Source organism: Solea solea, chromosome 18, assembly GCF_958295425.1.
Source record: "Solea solea chromosome 18, fSolSol10.1, whole genome shotgun sequence".
Classification (NCBI taxonomy): domain Eukaryota; kingdom Metazoa; phylum Chordata; class Actinopteri; order Pleuronectiformes; family Soleidae; genus Solea; species Solea solea.
In genome coordinates this window covers 22,443,260-22,451,162 of record NC_081151.1, presented here as the reverse complement: position 1 = coordinate 22,451,162, position 7,903 = coordinate 22,443,260, and positions in this window count along the sequence as shown.

Below are 7,903 nucleotides of genomic sequence, written 5' to 3'. Positions count from 1 at the left end.
ACACACACACACACACAGTTCTCCCTCTGCTCCTCCTCCTCCTCCTCCTCTTCAGTTCACTCTCATCGATCGGACAAGGACGATCACACGATGTCAGCTTCTGGCTCCGGCACAGACGGGGAGTGAAGAGGAGCGTGGACATGGAGACATAACTCAGTCTGTCGCCGTCAAAGTCCACTCACTCTCAGACAAAGCGTGAAGGTTCCAGCTGAGGGGGGAACTCAAGACAAAACAACAACAAACCAGACATGTTAGGTGCCAGTGGAGCTGCAGGCAGTGTTTCAACGAATCATCACATATCTTACTTTAGAGAACGTATGTTGTGATTTGGGGCGCGATACAAACTGATCACTGGGGTCCACTCAAATCTACACGACACACACGGGTTCCCTGACGACGACGGTGTCTTCCATCAAAAACACAGATGCTGGGAAACAGTTAGAGCAGGCCACATTTTTAATTTAAAAGTCCACGGCCCTTTCTTCAGACTTCCCTCCGAAGCCCCGCCTTCAGAGCACAGGGGAAAAAAAGTTCAGACATGAACTTTAGAAAACTAGTGCAGTTCCCGGTTGTGTGTTTTAATAGTCACTGACAGACCCACAGTACTTGCATTTCTTATGTAGACAATATCAAAGTCAGCACTGTACACAATCTGTGTGTTTACATGCATGTTAGAAGTCTGATTTTAGTCGGACTAAGTGTCTGATTTTAGTCGGACTAAGAGTCTGATTTTAGTCGGACTAAGTGTCTGATTTTAGTCAGTCTTTTAGTCGGACTAAGAGTCTGATTTTAGTCGGACTAAGTGTCTGATTTTAGTCAGTCTTTTAGTCGGACTAAGAGTCTGATTTTAGTCGGACTAAGTGTCTGGTTTTAGTCAGTCTTTTAGTCGGTTGTTGTTGTTGTGTAATGAATTATAGATGCTGAAGTGGAAGCAATAAAATAAATCCACCTCTGCCTCCAACACTATCGAATTTGTTAATCAACAAAAGGAAAAAGATTCTAATAATTCATACATTTTAAGATAATTTCGCTATTATCTGGCATTGTTTAAATGTTGTATTACTCAGTGTTAGTTGTGGCTCTAAATGAGTGATTTTAAATTTGACGCACCATGATTTTTGTACATTTATTTATTAATTGTGCACAAATCCTGCATGTTTTCAGCTTTTTAAGCAAGATTTTTGGTCCACATAATCCTGATTTTGTTGGCGCTAAATATGAATGTTCTCTGATTAATGGATTAGATTATTGTTTAGAAAATGGTTTTGGTTTTAAATGAGATATTTTGTCATAAAATCTTTTAAAAACTGTTGGATTAAGCAGCAACAACAACACGGTCTGTGATGATTTTGTTCTCTGCATGGAGGAAAAAGGTGGCGGCCAGTATTTATGGTCATTTTTTGGACAAAACTATAAACTGAAACTGAAAATTGCACCATTTGGTTAATTGAAAGCTTCAAGTCTTGTTAAAGGAGCTCATTAATTGGAATCATTGTCAGAATATTGTGATACCAAATTTGCAGGATGATAATATTCAGATTATGACGATAAAGCTGTATGATTTTTTTTTTTTTAAAAAGGCAGGGATGTTACCAGCAGCAGTTTTTAGAGAGTGGTGTTACATTATTTAGGTTGGACTTCTCCTGTAAAAGACTTTTTGGCTGCAGGGCTTTTTGCACACATCCCCTCTGTCAGCATCAGCTTTTTATTATAAAATCTATAATATAAGGAACATTTTACCTTCCCCCACTGGACAATATCACACAAATCTGAGTAAATCCTCACTCCTGCTCGTCCTCGTCCTCCTCCTCCTCGATGGTCATGCTCTTGTGTCTGATCATCTAAAACGTTAAGTGATATTTGGACCTGAGAGTGAAGCTCGCCGTGCATTAGAGCCATGTTTGGACCGAGCGGCCGGATCAATACGGCAGAAATGCAAGACGGCAGAATGATGACAGTAAAGCTCGTGTATCAGGTAGCTCCTCTCAAAATATGTTTTGTTTCGTCTTCTCTCTGCAAGTTTTTTTGTAATAAAAAGTCAACGCAACAACAAATCAGCAATTATACATCACAGCACACACGAGCATCACTAACTTCAAATTATTATTTGGTTATTTCTTGAATTCTGGGTTTGAAATTCTTCATTCAGATTTGTCTCAGTGGCACAAAGTGACCACACGAGGCAGCAGTGCACCAGCAGCTCCTGTGTCCCCCACGAGCTAAAAACAGGGTTTTTCTCTATGGACTTTGGTGTGGGAGAGTGAGGCGTTTACATCCTTCTGTTTCTGGACAGAAAAAGACAAGGGGTCAACAAGTTTTTAAGATATTGTACTGGAAATGACGTCCCCATCCATGTTTACCGCGTTCTAGTTGGGAAGTTGGAAAATAGAGATCACCATAAATCATGACATAGCAGCTAATAAATTTACAGCTAATATCATATTGAATCGTAAATGAGTAATTTCCAAGTGATGTTTGGTAAATGAATTAAAACGTGCATGCTCTCTGAAACATAGACACATAAATCTTAACTTAAAGGTTGTGGAGATTCATGCAAATTCATCTGGGGACCTAAAAATGAATCCCCCACAGCCCCTCTGTGGGTCGCGATCCACTGCTTTGCTGCGCCGTTTTGGTGTGCAGCAAGTTAAACAGGACTGTGTATACGACTGATTTACTGTGAAGTGCAAGTCGCCCGAAAAGTAAAGTAGCTGTGTTTTTGTGCGAGTGGCAGAACGACACAGAACGAAGTAACTTTCACTCTGGGTACAGTACTTTTACTTGTAGTAAAAATGGATCAGAATCGTGGTGCTTTTACGTGAGTAGAATATTTCAGTGCTCTGTCTGCCTCTGTAGAGCCACACCTCACGAGACCCAAAATATCCCTTTAATGTCCAGTAAGGGTGTGTCCACCACTGCAGAACAAAAAAGTCATATTATCAGGTATCATGGCGGATATTTTTAGCCCTGTTCTCAAACTGTGTGTGTGTGTGTGTCTGTGTGCAGTTACTTCCCAGCAATTCAATCAGACCAAACCAAACGAGCGATTATTCAAATATGATTGAATAACACGGGCGATGTTCGCGCCGTTTATCGCGTTTCTGTTCCGACTCCTTTTTTTTCTTTCTTTTTGTGAATTTGCATTCGAGTCAGAGAGAACACAGACGGATGAGATCATCTCCTCTCCGTCTTCTTGGCGACGAGCGGCCACAGTGACACAGCATTTAGTTTTGGCTCAAGTTCAAAAAAGAAAAACCTAAATCAATTTCTGACCGGAGGAGAAAATAAACGACCACCACAGCCTGAGCAGCCTCTTCCTTCTTCTCTGTTCATGCTCTGTGAACATCATATCAACGGATTTTGTTTCATTATTAATTTTTAATTTGTAACGTATTACACAAGAACGTTAGAGGACAGTTGGGCAGAATAATGTGGACGAGGAGCAGAAGTCTGTGGTTTGTCGTTCTCAGATTACATGTCGGATAAAAGTTGTGTATCTCTGCCAAGGATTAGGGTTGGGCTCCAAACTTAGTACTTTTAATGTGGTACCAACCAAAGTATGACTAAGATTATATCAATCTGACAGACTTTTCACAACTTAACTACATTTTTGTTGACGCAAAGACAGTAAAGTACACACAAAGGTAACACTTAGTTTTTTCCTTGTGTGTGTTGTTGTTTTGGTGTGTTTGAATGATCACTGACAAAGAAGCATTACTTGCATTTTTTATCTCGACAATATCAAAGTCAACACTGCACATACTTAAAAGTCTGATTTTAGTCAGACTAAGAAAATCTGATTTTAGTCAGACTAAGGAAGTCTGATTCTAGTCAGACTAAGACTCTGATTTAAGTCAGACTAAGGAAGTCTGATTCTAGTCATACTAAGAAAATCTGACTTTAATCAGACTAAGAAAATCTGATTTTAGTCAGACTAAGAGTCTGATTGTAGTCAGACTAAGTTTTCTTAGTCTGACTACAATCAGACTAAGAAAATCAGATTTTAGTCAGACTAAGAGTCTGATTTTAGTCAGACTAAGACAATTCAGCTTTTGTAATGTCATGAAAAACAGTAAATCATGGATAGGAATAATTATATTTTTTTATTTTTTTTAATTTAAACATATAGAAGGCTTATCCTAAGTCTACAAAAATCAAACACTTTAAAGAAATTACACAATTATGGGTACTTCATTCAATTATGCCTATAAATCCATTCAATTATGCCTATAAATCCCTGAATTAGAGTAAAGCCAAACTGAGGTCAATGACTTGTAGTGATCCAAAGTGTGGGCTCATCACAGTGTGTGTGCTCCAGCAACGTTCGGCGCCACTGAAAGTTACATAGTGCTGCTTTAAATAGATGAAAGTCCAGTACAAAGAGTAAATAAGCCAATGAAACAATTTGCTCACCAAATTAACTTTACCTGTTAGAGTTCAGATCTGTAAACACGTAAACTGTGAAAGAGTCGACTGTTTTTCTTCTTTTCTTTTAAGCCGCGCTGATTTGATTGGTCGCTGTTTTGCTGCCATGGAAACGTCAGGAAATGTTGCCGATAAGCGTGCGTTCACTTTAGTTCCCAGAGAAATTCAACCCACACGACACAGTGGAGTAAAAGCAGCATCACATAGTACTGTTGGGGTGTCGTAGTGTAAGGGCTGAAAATAACGTAAACATTTTGTCACATTTAGCTTTAAACAATGTTTAACCATATTTACAGCAATATATGTTATCTTAGAAATATATAGTTAACTGTAAATCTTAAATGTTACACTTAAATGTTAAATATTAAATGTAAATGTTAAATTTGCATATTAGCTAAATATTTAGTTTCACCCAAAGCATTTAGATTAAACTTTTATATTTAATATTTATATTTAGCATTTCGATTTAACATAGATTTAGTGTTTATATTTCGATGTAACTATTTAATATATTTCTAAGATAACAAATATTGCTGTAAATGTACAAAAACAAAAAGCATGTTCTTTTAGAACTGCATTCATGTGAACGTTTGACATGAAGATTTCACAGGAAGCAAAGAGAGGGAGAAAAAGAAGTTCCAAAGATTCCAGACTGATTTCTAATTTACACGCTCACTATGTTGACCTCCACCACAGCGTCTCGTGACATCCAAACAACAAAACTCTCAAAAGCTTCATTTTAACGTGAAATATAACAACTTTATTACGTAGCATAAAATGTCCTTGAGATAACAACTTATTTATTGGAATGAATGGAATGTTTTGGCAAGAAGCACAAACAGTATTACAAGCATGAAATACCAATTTCCTCATTTGTTAGTGGTGATTATCTCTGGCATCTCAAGTCAAATTAGAGATGACTGATTGTGATGAGGAGATTATTATATATTTTTTTTTCTCTTCTTGAGTGGATTACAGTGAGTCTCTGTAGTGAGTTGTGTAACAGTTGTGTCGCGAATCTCTCTCTACATCGTCGCACTTTCCGCTCAGAATCAGAATCTTCATGTGTTAAACGTGATTTTATTCTCCACACACATGAAAGTGTGTGTCTGTGTGTGTCTGTGTACATATACATATATGTGTGTATATATGTATATATATATATATATATACATATATATGTGTGTGTATATATATATATATGTGTGTGTGTATATATATATATACATACACACATACATATAAACATATACATATATACACATATACACATATATACACATACATATATGTGTGTGTATACATATATATGTATGTATATGTATATGCATATATATGTGTATATGTATGTATATGTATATGCATGTATATGTATATATGTATGTATGTGTATATATATATATATATATATATATATATATATATATATATATATATATATATATATATATACCCTGAAAATAGAGTGTCAGAGGAACCAGGATACAATATTTTCATGATATTGCAGAATATGGAGTATTCAACCCTAACCCACTACTGAGCCATTGTGCAGCACTTTGACATATTTGTCTTATTCTATTCTATAATATTCTCACCTCTTCTGATTTGTGTGCCAATGTTCATCCATTTTCACCAGGATTTAGTGCCTTAAAAAATGTGATCCTTTCAAAAGCAAAAATAATCCTTTCAAGAGTTTCACTATGGGCCATAAATCTAATGTTCAAAGATACATTTATTTACTTTTTAATATTCAAGACGAGTCTACAGTAAAACCTATAAACACAATAAATTAAATGCAATAAAACAAATCTCTTTATGTAGATATTGAATTAAGAATGAGAATAAATCTGATTTAATCTGATCAACAAAATTCAAAACTAACGTCATTTAACTTCTTATCTCATGCTGTGTGATTATCTGTAAACAAACATCAGATTCTCCTGATATCATAAGTCACACATCTGTAAACGAACAAGTCAGACAGCTGCTCGTCCGTCATGTGACGACGACCACATGACCAAACTCTTTAACGACCTCTGGAACGCTCGGTTCCCAGTGTTTAGGATCTGTTGACTGTGGCTTCAGCTCGTCCGTGTGTCACAGTGTCGTCGACGTCGCTCCGGTTGGTTTTCAGCCAGGACGTGCGCTCACTTTAAAGTAAACAAATATAAATAAAAAATCATTAAACACAATTATGACAGATAACTGCAGAGGGAACAGGCTGAAGCTCGTGTTGGCGTCCTGTACAACACAAGGAACTTTCAGTTCACATTGTAACCTGTCATTATTTTACATTTCAGACTGTTTTTGAGCTTTCATATCATTGTTTGTTTCCCCAAATGTGGTCACAGTGTGACACACATAAGGCGTTACAAGTGAACCGTCAGACAATATCCTAAAATATCCAACATCCTTCATCTTCATCGTCAGGGATGATGTCATCACGTGGAAAGCTGTAAATTCAGAGAAAACCTTCAATCGTTAGGAGGAAAATTCACTTAAAAAAACAACAAACCTCAGATGGAGTCAGAACTATCAATGGAACGGTCTTTAATCAGATTATCGGGAGGTTAATCTGCAACAGTTTCACTGACATTTATTCCAACTACTTTTGCATTTTGGACAAAAACAAATGAAAGTTTGTCTGACGTTTTTATAAATGAAACAATGAACTAATTTAATGCACGTTTGATCACTAATGTAGTTTATGTACAGATTATGATCTATTTATATTATAGTGTGAATCACTCACTCACTGGAAAAACAAAGAATATTTTTATTTTTATCAAGAGTCACTTTTCTACCGCTTTTCTCATAAGATATAAGATATTTCTATAAAATTGTTCAGCCTTAAATTAAATGCTTACATGTTATTTTTTTATATGGAATTAATTAGAAAATGAACGCGCTAAAGTCCCAGCCCTACTGGAAACAGCCCCGCCCCCCCGCTCTGCTGTTGTATAAACACAAACGCTCCCTCAGTCAGTAGTCTGATAGTTTTGCGTGTTTTCAAATGTAAGACGCACCAAACAAATAATCGTAAAAAACCAAACAGAGACAAAAATAAAGTAAAAAAAAACTTCATGTTCTCATGGTCTGGATTTGTGTCTCTGGTTTCCCGCCAAAAAAATTATCATTTTTAATTTGATTTCCTCGCTTCCCCTTTTTTTAATTAGCTTCTCGTGGTCGAAGGGTCGCGACCTTGAAAACAACTCCACCGTCCAACTGTCCAGCTGTCCTTCTGTCTCACAGTCGGTCAACAGGTCCTGAAAAACTATTTGTCTCTGTGTGAAGGATGAATAATGCCGCCTCAAATCCGTTACCACGTGAACGCGGGTGTTTTTTTGTGTGGGGGGGAGGGGTCACATCTTGGACCTGCACTTCAATCTTCACGGCAGTGGGCGGAGCTTAGAGATAATCAGACAAAAAGGAATCTGTTCTTCAGGGTCACATTCCTGCGAGTGTCCTCATCAGGAGA